Source organism: Lithobates pipiens, unplaced genomic scaffold, assembly GCF_037356315.1.
Source record: "Lithobates pipiens isolate NorthernLeopardFrog02 unplaced genomic scaffold, aLitPip1_a1.2 Scaffold_22, whole genome shotgun sequence".
Lineage (NCBI taxonomy): Eukaryota > Metazoa > Chordata > Amphibia > Anura > Ranidae > Lithobates > Lithobates pipiens.
This window is the reverse complement of record NW_027507784.1, coordinates 75,164,908-75,180,389: the sequence shown is the minus strand read 5'-3', so window position 1 is coordinate 75,180,389 and position 15,482 is coordinate 75,164,908. Positions and strand designations below refer to the sequence as shown.

Here is a 15,482-nt window from a genome sequence, read left to right as displayed (position 1 = left end):
TCTGTGACATAACTTCTGGTGAAAAATTACTGTGACAAGCTGTCAGGTTCGCTATCTTTTTTTTTTTTAAATACTGCTCAAGAAAGTGCAAGGTTGGAAGAACAGAATCACCCAGATAAAGGTTTGTGGGGTGAACTTCTACAAGCATTCCAACTGGCTTTAACATAAGAGGGCATTTCATGTAATGCCCAAATGAAACAGCATTATACATATTTCACAGATATTTTATGTTTACAATCAAATTACCTACACATCTTAGACCATTTGTCTTTTTCATTAGATCTTAAAGCTGAAATCCTGGCAAACAGGTGAATATACAAATTAAATAAATATAAGGGCTGTACCAAAAGTAATGCAAACGTGGACATAACTTTGTTATTAACTTACAAAGGTTCACATTTCTCTTGTTGGCAGAGTAACACTAAAGCCCCATACATACTATCAGATTTTCTGCTGATTTTTGTCTTTAGATTGACCAAAACCATGGAGTGCAAGGGACTGCCTGATTGCAAACAAATTGAAACTCCTAAAGTTTGACCTCATATTATATGGTTTTGGTAAATCCCAAGGAAAAAATCTGCAAAAAATCTGCTAGTGTGTATAGGGGCTTTAGAGTAACCTCTTTATTAAGCCCCCTTTCACAATGGCATTCCATCTGTCCGTTTTCCATCCATTCATCCATGATGGATAAAAAATGGACAGCAATGCTCCCCTATGGGCAAATGGAGGTAAACCTATATTCTTTCATATTCATATCATAATTGGACCTAAACAGATTTAAATGGACAAACAGTTAATTTTTGCATCCGTTCTTGCATTGGATGTTTGGAGCCGGAACCTGCCACTATCCTAACAATCAGTGACTTGTTCCTGCTGTCAGCAGCAGGAATTGGTTGTTAAGGAGCTTAATCCTGCTGGCTTCCTAACAATGATGAGTCATCCCTGTTATCTCTATTATTAAGCCCATGGATAGGACAAAACATGTGGAGTGTGGTCAGGAGGAACTTAGGCTGGAGCCATTTCTTCACCCGTCTGTATACTGGCTGGACTTTTGTGCATGGCATTTCCAACTTCTGTCTTCTCATGGACAACTGAAGTTTCAGTACTGAGAGCACAATCACTACACACTTCCATTACAGTGATCATTGACAGCTGTCAGTCACTCATTATGATCGGTACCTGGCAGGCTGGGCTCTGGATCATGTGACCTCTATGTCAGCTGCTCTAACCAGTGGTTGGCACATTGGGGTGGGTCCTTCAAATATACCATAAGAAACAGTCTTTTTTTTTTCAATCAACAGAAAATTCCAAAACTGCCATGTTTATAGCCAATATTCTGCTACCTTAGGGGAGTGGAAACAGAACTATGGACCTAGAAAGCGATGATCTTAGATATTAGGTAATCCATAAAATATAGGAAGCCAGGAAATGGTTTTGCCCAGGGGTCTCCAAACATTCTAAATAAAGGGCCAGTTTACTGTTCATCAGGCTTTACAGGGTCAGTATGGCCAGAGGAAGTAGAAAATGTCCTGGCATCAGTGGGAGTAAGCAATGACCCATCTTGGTTTTAGTGGCAGGAAAAGTGTCCTATTGTTGATATCAGTGGGAGGAATTGTCCTCCATCATTGGTGTCTGTGGGAGGAATGGTGCCCCATCCATGGTATCAGTAGAATGGAATGGTGCCCGAAGGGCTGGATAAAGACAAGCAAAGGGCCACATGTGGCCCGCAGGTCATAGTTTAAAGGCTACCGGTTTAGCATAACAACATCTACCCAAAGGTAAACCAACAGTTTGTATGTCACGACTCTTTAAGACATATGTACTGTAAGCCCTTGTACGCACGGTTGGAGATTCTGATGGAATGTTTCCTATCAGACCATTTTGTCGGATATTCCGACTGTGTGTGGTCTGCATCGGACTGTTTCCGTCAGAATATCCGACGGACCAAGTTTTCCAACTTGCTGGTAAAATTTTCCGACAAAATGCTCCTATCGGAGCTATCATGTGTAGCCTACTCCGACGGACAAAGTGCCATGCATGCTCAGATCAAATTCCTAGACCAAAGCTATTGGCTACTAGCCTGAACGTAGTCCCGTCGTAATGAAATAACGTCATCACGTTATGTACAATCAGATTTTCCGACAACTTAGTCTGACCGTGTGTATGCAACATCCCTTCCGGACCTCTTCCGTAATTAATCTGTCCGAATTACTCCGACGGATTTGGTTGGCGGAATCTCCGACCGTGTGTACAAAGGCTAAAAGTGGATTATTTGATGTTGGATCCACAAAACACAAATTCTCAACTTCACATTCTGATAAACCTACCAGGGACTGAGCTGAACAAAGCAAAGCAATCACTGCTGAAAACTTAGATGACGTTAGGAGTGGAAAACGCTGATATATCTCAGCACTATTACAGCGCATGAATATCATCAGCTACAAAGACAACATTTCAGACCTACCGCTGTTTTGTCATAATGGAGCAATGATAAAAGGCAAAAAGTTCTATCTCATGAAAAGCAACACTTCTCTTCTCTTGTCAGTGACAAAAAAAGGAGACTCGCTTGAAATACGGTAGTTTAAAAGAAAACAAGAGATATTTGCCCAAACTGTAATAAGCTGACAGAAATAAACAAAAAAGAAAAAAAAAAAGCACAAAAGATAAAAAATAATTTATTGTTGTAGTGAACAATATTTCAAAGCCTATTAAAAAGTCAATTAAAAAAAAAAGATTTTTTCCATCAACCTAAGGCATCTTTAATGACACGATTAGTATTCCAAACCCAATGTCACTTATCTAATAACACAATCTGACTTTTATCCAACAGTTTTAAATTACTTTTCACCAGTTGACTTGTTATTCAAAGGCAGACCCTGAAAATCTATTTAAGTATTCAGAGCAATGCACACACACATTAGAAAACATATCAATTTGAGAATATGTACAGACTTTAAGGGCTCTGTGGGTAACTATTTCCTTTCTTTGGTAACCAGTCCATCAAGTTCTTTGACGAGAGATGCAAAGTTCTCAAGAAGTGAAGTCAGGAGGGAAAATAATTAAGAGAGTTGTTCACAATTACAGCTTGTCCACAAAGACATAATGGAAAACATACATCTGTGTAAAGCACATTCTGGTAGAAAAAACAATATTTTTTCTCAGTTTATAAAATGGATTAAAGGGGCTTCACTGGGTTTTGCGTGGCTCAGGAGTTGCAATTGTAGATTATACCTACAGTGCCACCTGCTGTTACATCCAGTAATGTAACACCAGTAGAAAAGCGACAATGGCAAGCCATTGTTGTATTTAAAGTGGTTGTAAAGGCTGATTTTTTTTTATATAATGCATTCCCTGCATCAGAGTAAAAAAAAAAAAGGTATTTCACCCCCAGTCCCCTCAAAATACTTACCTGAGCCTGATCTTGATCCAGCGCTATGCCCAAAAGCACAGGCTCTCTCCCCTCTCTCACTCCTCACAGGACTCAGTGAGAGCAGTGGGAGCCATTGGCTCCTGCTGCTGTCAATAAAATCCAGGAGAAAAGGAGCAGGTGGGGCCGAGCTGCACTGTGCGTGTCAATGGACACACAGAGCGAGGCTTGGGAACAAGCCCACACATGTGCCACCATAGGAAGCAGCTTTTTTTTGTTCTTTGTTTAGCCAGTGGGCTGAATGCAAAAAAACAAGATGGATGGAGTAATCCCCCTGATGGGAAACTGTATTCCGGCACTCACCATTGTCAGAATACACTGGTCAGTGGCTGCAGTTGATTGGCTGAAACTGCTGATCCGCATTTTATAGCACGCTCCTTTGACCGAAGTTGATCAAATGACCAACTTCTGTTAATTAAGGAACAGGAAGACCACACATACTGATTGAAATTTGGCCAGTCTCTGCTGAACCAGACGAGTTTTGATCAGTCTATGGTCAGTTTTAATCTAGTTTCATACCATAAATATCTGGTCTTTTTATCAGTCCACATGCAGGTTAATAACATTGTTTAGCTAGTGGGAGGGTCATCAGCTCTGTCACTGCAGATGACCCTCTCACTTACTGTCAATCAGTGCAAAGTCCAATAGTATAGAGGAGATGACCCTTTTGGATCGGCCATCCTGGCTTTGAAATATAAAGACCTTTCCAGAACCTCCTCTTGGCTTTGATGGAATGAAGACCTCTGTAAGGTTTGGGAAAAAATAGGGCAGGGCTTAACATTTCAAGTCCTGAGCTACTACCCAAGCCTTAAGAGTTACTTGCCAACAGTTGCCCCACCCAACCCCTACAATGACCCCCCCCTAAACACACCCTCATAAGATATCTCATGAAATTATACTGTTAAATATTTTAAGCAGAATTAAGTAACAAAAATAAATATTAACAGCAACTTTAACAATCATAACATAAAGCATATTTCATTGATCTGACTCAGATAAATAAAATAAGGATACAATATGATTGGCTACTATAGGCACTGTACACATGATTACTTTCTTGTTAAGTAAATAAATGAATGATATATTAAATATCACATAAAAAAATTAAAATCGATGAATGACACTTTCACTGATTTAGGATGCAGAGAGACTTACAGCGGAGCACAGCACTGGACAGGGGAGCGGGAGCTTCCAACGTTAGCTTTTCCTATTAACAAGCTGGCAATTGGTTTCTAGGTGGTCCGAGCAACCAATCCACAGCTTGTTAATAGGTAAAACTAAACTTTGGCAGCTCCCACCCAACCTCCTCTTCCCACCCTGCCCCCACCTCATCTAGTTCTTTGCCAACTCCTGGTGTATGCCAGGCCCTACTAAGAGAATGTAGGGGGCTGGAGGCTGGAAGGCTCCTGTTCAATCCCTCCTGCTGTCTTTGCCGCCCCCTTCCAATGCAGCTCCACACTCGCCCTCAGCTTAATTCCACTCCTTTAATCTGAGCAGGCGAGTGGGGATTTTGAGGGCTGAAATAGGGTAATGCTTAATGTGGGGGGGGGGGGGGGGGTGAAGGCCCCCTGGCGGTTTTTAATCCTGCCTCTCACCACCAACACCACCAGTTTAAATAGATCATGCAGAAGGTTGGTTTACACACATATTTGTGTTTTGCTCCTTATACAGATGTGTTTGTTTAATATTTCTGCAGGATTTGGAATGCAGCGTTAGATTCCTAAAATTGATCTTATGCAGGAGTATGCTCTTTGCAAATAACTCATATGATGAAGAGACGTAATATTGTAGCAATACTCTCAGGTAAAGGGAATGCACATGCGTAGTGTGTATAATTGTTTGCTAATCATAAGTGAAACGTTTACTGAAGCGGTAAAAAAGGTTGCCATTGATGATCACCTTCTGAAAAAAGCCCACAGTCTTGGAAAGTTGAAATAGAAATGACTGAAGTAGAGAACTGTATTAGTATTTTTAAGGACCCCCTTGCAGTCTAGAGCCCAGGGTAGTCAGCCATACATTTTACCCTTACTGAATAATTCAATCATGTGAATTTATCACTGTCTGACATCCTTGCAAAGACCCAGAAGAACAATAAGGGCCAAGTGGAGAATCAATCCTTACCCAAATCAATCAAAAACAGGGAATCCATTCCAGACCCCACCTGACACCCCAAAACACTTTGTACGGCTAGTTCACTCCATATGTGTCTCTATGCTATGGACTATAGCACTTCACTGGAAATCCCCGTCGATCCCTTTGTCTCAAGTTCTCTCACGCATTGACCAAGTAATGCTGTCTGAAAAGATTTTCCATACTCTGCAAGACACGACTCACATATATGACCTGAAGTGGAACCCATGGTTCCTATTTCGTTTGCTAAAGTGATCGCACCTTGGGTTTTTCTTTTTCTTTTCTATCTGCAATTCTTTCTCTTTTTTTTTTGTTTTCTCTCTGAACTTTTCCCCTCTCTTTCTCGATATGGTCTTTTCTTATGCATTTTAGATATGTAGGTCAGCACATTGAATGTTTTATCTTCTCTCTTTTTCGTGACCTGTTGTTGGATGTAAGATCCACACTGATGTTTATAATCTGTCGTTTGATCTGTGGAGTTCTATGATCTGTTTATCACCTCCTTGTAATCTTGTCATCCAACTACTTATGCTATTTATGTCATTTGATCCTTTTTGCTGACACTGTTTTCTATTTATCGCTTTAATAAACTTTTTTGAAAACAAAAACAGGGAATCCATCTGTTATTTACAGGGGCACTATAGTTATGTTTGAAGATACACTCCAGGGATGGCAATTTTATAATCACAATGGTCCAGGTTGGACTAATGTAAGTATGTGCCATATTTTTGGGATCCCAGTGGAAGCTGGAGAGCACTGTAGTAGGCACTGCTACTACAGTAATATCCATTAGCTTACAGTTCCCTTTGCCAAACAGCTGCCCTGCTGCTTTATGAACACAGGAGATCACTCACTCGGAACTGGAGTACTTAAGGGTGATTTCTTGTTTCATTAAACAGCAGGGCAGCTGCTTGGTATGAGATGCAGAAGCCAGTAGAGAACACTGTAGTAGCGAGGCCTACTACAGGGAATTACAGCTTTCATGGGGAGCCTATAGCTATGTACTTACATTGCGGTACAAAAGGTAAACCGCGCTACTCAAACAAAAAAAAGAATAACCTATAAGCAGCAACCCTAATCGTAATACTCCGATATCAAACTAAATAGGTGAACAAAGTGAGCTGCGCTAAAAACAAAAAATTGTATACCTAAAACCTAATCCAAAACTATATCAATAAACATGAGTAAAAACAGTATTGCGTGAAAAAAATATGATTAGTAAATAGTATACGTGAGTACTATCATATCATCATCATATCACATATCATCATATAGTACTATCATATCACATGGATCATGTATAAAAAATCAAAGGCACTCGCATAGCGTAAAACCACTTATTTTAATGGAATAGAATATAAAAAGTTACACTCACATGTGTATAGAGAAAAACGATCACATAAAAAACGAGCCGGCCGGCCCAACCAGGAAGTGCGGGCGGCACACGAGTCCGGCCGGCTCGTTTTTTATGTGATCGTTTTTCTCTATACACATGTGAGTGTAACTTTTTATATTCTATTCCATTAAAATAAGTGGTTTTACGCTATGCGAGTGCCTTTGATTTTTTATACATGATCCACGATACCCTCGTTTCCTGACTGGAGGCTTCGTATTGGAGATAGAAGCAGCGTGGTGCCTGTGATCTACGATACCTTCGTTTCCCAATTGGAGCCTTCGTATTGGAGATGCAAACGGTGTGGTGCCTGTGACGGTTCATCCAGAAACTTCTGTGTTGTTGCCTTACTGATCTCACTAATACTGGGATCTACAACTCTGGTAAGCGGCCCCTCTTCTCACTGGTGGAGGATTGTTTTGATTATTTTTTATACACGCATTTGTGGATATTTTTGCACCTTAATACCAATTTGGAAGAACCAACAATACTTTTTGGACAATTTTTTCTCCATTGTATATGAACTCTTTGTTGCTTTTGAATATTATTCTTGCTAAATTTTATTATTGGTTTAGATTTAGCACACACAATTTTTGTTTTAATATACATAAATTTTTGTGGGGGTTTTTCTATACTATTTATGTTAACTTCATTTCAGATTTAGTATACACTTTATTCACTTATATGATGATATGATAGTACTCGCGTATACTATTTACTAATCATATTTTTTTTCACGCAATACTGTTTTTCCTCATGTTTATTGATATAGTTTTGGATTAGGTTTTAGGTATACAATTTTTTGTTTTTAGCGCAGCTCACTTTGTTCACCTATGTACTTACATTGGTCCAAGCTGGACTAATATAACTACGTAAAAATTGCCATATCTAAACTTCAGCTTTATTTTAGCCTGATAAGGTTACATTACTTTGTTCTTTGCTTTCTGTGGACTATATTCCTTCACTTTCTCCCCCTCCTAACTCTAAGCACAAATCAAGACAACCCAACCTTCCAATCTCTTTGGCCTGGAGCCATGAGATGCATCCCAGGATAGAGGCAGTGGGAAGAAAGCTACAATATACCTGGCCATTTGGCATACTGCCTGCCTGATGTATACGTAACTTGTTCTCCATGGATAAGACCACTGATTATCCCCAAGGGGTTGTACATAATCACATACCTTGACTCATATCAGATACACCCCTAACTACAGATTTTTCACTAGACAAGACGAGCATAACATAAGAACCTCTACAGACCCACAGTTTCCGTAAGCCGAAAATTGGAACCTACAAACTGTTGGTTTAATTACACATTACTGGCACAGATCTATGAGGAAGCAACTTAACTTTGTATGCTTGATTGCCTGCACTCCCTGTTATTGCTCATATTGTTTCCGTTCAAAGTGTATGTTCAATGTTTGATGTAACCTTACTTATGTAAACATTAAAAACTTTTTCGAAAAAAAAAAATAGCTATTTTTTTTTCATCATCTGACCAGATGTCTTTCCCTCAGTGTCAGCCAAAGAATCTCACTTGCTCAGTTAAATTAGTAAACAATTGGGTGTTGGAAAGAGTCACTTTACTCAAATTACATTGCAACAGCCAAAAAACGAGATTGCTTTGAAGGAAACAGAATAGTTGAAGTGTGACGTGCCCCAAGCTCTTATAACAAGCGTAGATCTACACTACTAGCAGTACATCACTAAGCACAAAATATTATAAAGAAAAACATGTACACATGAATAAGAAAATAAAGTCATATCGAAACATGCTTTTTATAAGTAGATCTAAGAGTAAAAAGAATACAAAATACAAATTGCAGCTTAGTAGTCCTTAGCCCTTGTACACACGGTCGGAGAATCGGTCGGAATGTGTCCTATCGGACCGTGTTGTCGGATAATCCGACTGTGTGTGGTATGCATTGGACTGTTTCCGTCGGAATATCCGTCGGACCAAATTTTCCAACTTGCTGGAAATATTTTCCGACAAGCTGGTCGGATAGGACATACTCCGATCATGTGTAGAGAATTTCGATCGGACAAAGTGCCACGCATACTCAGATCAAATTCCTACATCAAAGCTATTGGCTACTAGCCTGAACGTAGTCCCATCATAACGAAATTACGTCATCACGTTCTGAAAGATCGGATTTTTCGACAACTTTGTCTGGCCGTGTGTATGCAACAGTTTCGGACAAGATCCGACGGACAAAATCCGACGGACAAAATGTCCAACCGTGTGTACAGGGGCTAAGATGTGATGGCTGGATTTGCTTTTTTAGGTGTTTCTGCTGATCCTGACACACACTTTGGGGTTGATTTACTAAAGGCAAATAGATTGTGCACTTTGCAAAGTGCAATTGCATTCTGCAAGGGTAGTTGCTCCAGAGCTTAGTAATTGAGGTAAACATTCACTTTCCAAGGAGTACCCAATCACGTGCAAAGAAAGTAAAAAAAACACATAATTTTTGCTTGCACATGATTGGATAATGGAAGTCAGCAGAGCTTCTGCTCATTTACTAAGCTCTGGAGCAATTGCACTTGCAGAGTGTTACTGCACTTTACAAAGTGCACAGTCTTTTTCCTTTTAGTCAATCAACCCCTTTCTGTCTTAATGTCACAATGCTTACTTGGTGTTACAGTAAGTGTAGAGGGTAGAATTGTTACCCTAGGACAGAACTTGTTTTAAGACTACAGAACACCTTTCCTTCTACTCTTCTCCATAGCATAGGGTCATGGGGAGGTGCTCTATACTTCAGTAGAGAGCTGGGAACAACGTAACTGATAACAGTCTGACACTCAGATGTACGCTGACTGGACCATCTATCAATCAGGCAGTCTGGTTTATCCTGATATTGTTGGGATCCTTCCAGAGCCTGGATAGGCTCTGCCAGATTGGCTGATAGCAGGCAATAGCTTGCTATCAGCTGACTCTGGATCACGGGAGAGCAAAAGGAATCCACAAGAAATGTATGGCCAAAGAAGCTTTGGTCATACTTCTCTTTTAATAATAACAACAACAAAGCAAAAAAAAAAATATATACATATATTATTTTTACCTGATTTAGAAAAAAAAAGGCTTTACAACTTTTGCTTAGGCCAGCCGTACGCAGTTTGAATCTCGGCCGGTTCAGCAGGACATTCAAACCATTAGGGTTCTTTCACACATGCTTTCCGATCAGGTCCTCCTGATCATACCTTCCATTTTCCTCTATGGAACGGTGAATGTTAGTGGACACATATTCGATGAAACGCACCGCCATCCGATCCGATCCTGTCTGCAAAATCCAGAGAGATGGTGGTCCTATTTTCCATCCATCCAGCAGATCGGATCGAATATGACCAGATGAAAATGGAGAGGCGGTCCATTTCCACCCAATCTCCCCATAAAGCAGAGCGGGATTGTGTCCACTCTACACAATCAGCAGACAGGATCCTGTCATCCGTCTGGTCAGCCAGACCAGCGGAACGATCCCCAGCTGAGCAAGCAGAATCTGCAAGACGGAGGCTCTTGTGTGAAAGGGTCCTAAGTGGGCAGGTTGAAAGTACCAAGTTGATCAATCAATTTGTGTACAACCAGTCTACTGGAATTCCTTACAATTGTCGCAAGCGACTGCTATAGCCACTAGTGATAATCACTGTCTTCTACTGGTCGGCATGGCTTCCTCTGCCCACTCCTGCCCCCCCGCCAGGAGAAGACAATTGCTCTACAGGAGGGATTCCCCTGTGAGCACTGTCTCTGTGTTGATGGGGGAGTTGTGAAAATTTATTTCCTGCAACCTATGGCTATGGAAAGAAATGTGTACAGTCTATGGGGCCTGCCTTAAGCATATTTTAATCATGTGGCTTGTTTACTTTAAATGATAGCATTCCAATAACTACCTCCAAACTCCAGCAACTACATTTCCCAAAAGAACTTACAAGCCATTGTCTGAAAGCCACAACAATTTACCCATTCTTTAAATGAGATAAACACAGTTAAGTCGCATTACAGCTCAACGATTTAATGCACATTCTAAACGAATTAGTCATATTGGAGAAAAAAGAATTGAAAATCTCTCCCACTAATAATGCAGGGCATTAGACATTAGGTAAAAAAAAAAAGAATTTTATAAATACGATCGCCGATCTCCATTATGTCAAAATGTGTTATATTTGAAGTTTTTGATGAGTTTCAGTTATGTTCGGTGATTATAATTGGAGCTGTCAAGCCTGCTGGAAAAAGGCAATATAATTCAATGTTTTACTGGTTGAAAGGTGTCTCCATGGTAACCATGGTTGCTTTTCTGCTTGCCATTAGGTTTTATTGTGTTGTAAACAATAGTACACTTCTATTGTTATAAAGTAACAACCTGTAAAATACACAACATCGAATATACATAAAAACTAAAGCGGATTAGCCCCCTTACTCCCCGGATTAAAGCACGTCAATGATTCATGGATAATAAAATGTGTGTTTCCGCCGTCTTTGGCTAATTGCCGTTAATGCTTTCCACATTACCCATCGTGGATGTGTGAATCTGCATCATTCGGAAACCGTCGCAGTCAGTTTGGCGCTGTAGAACAACAGAATTAATTTCATTTATGTACTGATGTGTAAAGTGGCTACACACAGAGATATTTCTACATCTTGTTACATGATTCAAGGTTTATTGAAGAGTGAAGGAGGGATGACAGATGATGACAAATTTCATTTAGAGGGGAAATGTTTCACAGGCAACCCCGACCAAAAGAAATATGTATGCTGCCATTGATGACCTCCTTATGAAAATGTAACTTGCCTGGCTGTCTCTGCTTACAGTATACAGCCTTATGGCACAGGTGGGCCAGGGCCTAGGGCAGCAGGGTTGGAAGAGGCATCAAAAATATCCAACATACACATCATTGTAACATTTTATTTATTTTGGTTTAATCTTCTAGACACCTCTAGACATATGTAGTAGATGTCATCAAGAGAGCTGTTGGAATATGTGGAATATGGGGGTGTTGGGGAACTTGAGAGTTATCCAAAGACTCTTTATAGTTCAAGACACTTGAAGTCACCTCCTGTTTTCTCTTCTTTGGTGGTCTGTACAGATCAAAAGCAGTCCCACTTAAAAAGCAAGAAGAACCACTTCTGAATGTGAGTCCAGGTGCTGGACTCAAATGTAGAACCTCTAAGACAAATGAGTTCACCTTATCTGAAAAAACCACATACAATTTAACATGGCTTCTTTTGGCAGAGAATAGGCGCAGGAACTCACCCAATGCCAAACTACAGCTCACCTCTGCACCCCACTGTCCACAACTCCCCTCTTCCCCCATCCAAAGCTCACATTTATACCCCTACCTGAAGCTCACCTCTGCACCTAATATCCAAAGCTTTGCTTCTCTCATTCATAGTTCAACTCAGCCCCTCACTCTCTACAACTTTCCTCTGCATCCCCATCCATAGCTCATCTCCCATTCTCAAATTTGCACCTCCCCCAACCGCAATTTACTTCTGCACCCTCCATCTGCAATTCACCTCTGCAGCACCCTCATCCACAACTCACATCTGTACCCCCAGACTGAAGCTCTCCTCTGCAAATTTCCCCCATTCCACAGCTCAACTATGCACCCCCAGCCATCATTAACCCTTGTCCACAGCTCAACTCTGCACCCCTAACTATAGCTAACCTCCATCCACAACTCAACTCTCCACCCTTCTTCTATAGCTAAGATCCGCAGCCCTCTTCTCCAACTCCTTATCTCTGCGTCCCCCATCCACATCCACTTCTGCAGCTGTCCTTAGCTCCCACACAGCCCTTACCTTTGCATACTGCCCCCTCCACTGTACTCATCTACTTACCTTTTCAAAGATCACATTTCTGCAGCTGGCCCCACTCTAGTACTTCCCACTTCCATGACCTATTTTCCACACACGGTGCACTGATGCACATGCATTTGCAGCTCTGTCTCTCCCCTATTGCTAAGCAGCAGTGAGATCATGCAACAAGAGCATTGACATCGGAGCACAAGGCTGCAGCTCAGCACGTGATGCCTCCCCTCCCGCCCATAAACATATTTCACCCAGGTGTCTGTTCATCCCTTGTCCTCACTGCAGGCCAATGGAGGTTTGTGTGGGAGTCACTGGGAAAGGTGTGCTGTAAGTTAAAAACAGAGGACAAGTGACGGCAGATAGCAGTGAGCACAGGGTCAGTGCCGTCACATTCTGGATGAAAAAAGCCCTCTGAGTCAACCAAAAAGAGAGCTAAACAATTGTCTTAAGAGACCAAATATCAAGGACAACATCAGGAAGGGCAGCCAATTTTGGGGGCCAGGTGCTCCCAGTAATGCCACTTCAAGCATGTCTGAACACTATATATATATATATATATATATATATATATATATATATATATATATATTGTGATAGTGCATCACTATGTGAGGAAATGAAGGTTGAAATGGCACAGGACTGGCATTCAGACTTAGTGCAAAGTTCCAGACCATTGTTTATTGTGAGAGGAAAAGACTATGCAGTAAAAATGTAAAGCTTACATAACCCTTACATATTTATAGCAAACCTTTGCTTAAAAAAAACAAGGAGTCTGATGCCCCGTACACACGAGCGGACTTTTCGACATCCAAACTCCGACGGACTGAGTCCGGCGGACTATCCGATCGTGTGTGGGCTGCAACGGACTTTAGCGAAGCTAAAGTCTGACGGACTTTAGAAATGAAGCATGCTTTAAATTTTCCCGACGGAACTCCGCCGGACCCGGTCCCCTTTGAAAAATCCGCTCGTGTGTGTGCTACTCCGACGGACTAAAACCGACGCTAGGGCAGCTATTGGCTACTGTCTAGGAACTTCCTACGTCGAATCCAGTCGTACGTCATCACGTTCGACTCCGTCGGAGTTTGGTGTGATGGTGTGTGGTCAAGTCCGTTCGGTCGAAAAGTCCGCCAGAACTCCGTCGGAACTCCGGCGGAACTCCGGCGGAACTCCTTTGGAGGTCTGTCAGACTTAATCCCTCTCGTGTGTACGGGGCATAATGCCCCATACACACAATCAGAGAATCTGTCAGAAAAAACCTGGATGTTTTTTTCCGACGGAATTCCGCTCAAGCTTGGCTTGCATACACACGGTCACACAAAAGTTCTCTGAACTTTCAACCGTCAAGAACATGGTGACGTACAACACTGTGACGAGCTGAGAAAATGAAGCTCAATGCTTCCAAGCATGCGTTGAATTGTTTCCGAGCATGCATGATTTTTTTGCCTATCCGAATTGCATATAGACAAACGCATTTTTGGATAGGAACTTTTTCCAACCTAAAAATAGAGAACCTGCTCTCAATCTTTTTCTGGTTGGAATTCCGCCAGAAAAAATCCAATGAAGCATACACACGGTCGGAATTTCTGACCAAAAGCTCACATCTGACTTTTGCTGGCAGAATTTCTGATCGTGTGTATGGGGCATTCATTTGCACATATTGCAGTATGTGTTCATGCTAGCCAACTACATCAACTTTATCCCTCCCTGGCCAGTCCATGCTCTACCTTGCAGATTGCAAAAAAAAAAAAAAATACCTTACTTGCTAAATAGTGTACTCTAATGCCTGGTACACACAATGAAATTATCGGACGAATGATCGTCCTTTTTTTGTTTTGCATGATAATCTCAAATCGAATCTAATGAGTTTACTAAAGTAACGAAAATTCTTGTATGACTGAATAAAATTTCAGAAGTGATGTCATGTGTTGTAATGCATTTGTATTGCATTTTATAACGACAGCTGTACTAATTAAATGAAAATTGTACGATCTGGCATTGTACAAAAAAAATTGTTATCCCTGTCCGATCAAATAATATCGGATGAACTGTCCTGATCGGCTCTTGAAAGCTCTATATTAACGATGGCCAGGCATTAGGCTATATGCACACCTGTGATTAAGACTGGTGCAAATTGTAACAGCAGGAATATTTTGTTTATAGCTGCGAATGAGAGCGGCTAGGTGCAGCCGTTGGCCCCACTTACCATATTGACAGGTCGCCGGTGGTCTCAGCTATTCATGGCTCTCCGCAGAGCCAACGATTAAATGCAGTGATCGTGTGTGTATGTAGAGCTGCACAGCTATTTGCTCACGGATGTCAAACACAGCAGCAGCAGGAATCCGAAAATTCCTGCCTCTGGGATTCTCATGTTGGCTAGACACCAGTGCGGATGTGGCCTAAGCCAGATGTTACCCTACTAGGAAAGGGCATGGACCTCTTTTTAGCTATTCAACAGGCTGCATAATTACATTTCTCTGCTATTCTGGTATATTTTACATCAGTAGTTGTTTTTTTTTGAGAGAATAAATTATGTACAGGAAGATGGTGACAAATTATTCATTCAACCTTAAACCATAATTCCATTTTTTTTCTTTTATGTAGTGTCTGTGTGACTTCTAAAAAGTTTTGGCAGGCACAACTGTTTTAGCAAGTGGTGTATATTCATTTATACTAGAAATGTCATTACTGAAATTTTTTTTCCAGGTTTATAACATTTGCAGCATCTCAGC

At 41.0% G+C, this 15,482-nt stretch overlaps 1 protein-coding gene across 1 annotated transcript in view; it reads right to left on the bottom strand.

Moving 5' to 3' along the window:
* The window catches only part of LRP1B (LDL receptor related protein 1B), a 2,110,020-nt gene that overhangs the window by 259,793 nt on the left and 1,834,745 nt on the right, over window positions 1–15,482 (bottom strand). The gene's annotated exons all lie outside the window — the stretch shown is intronic.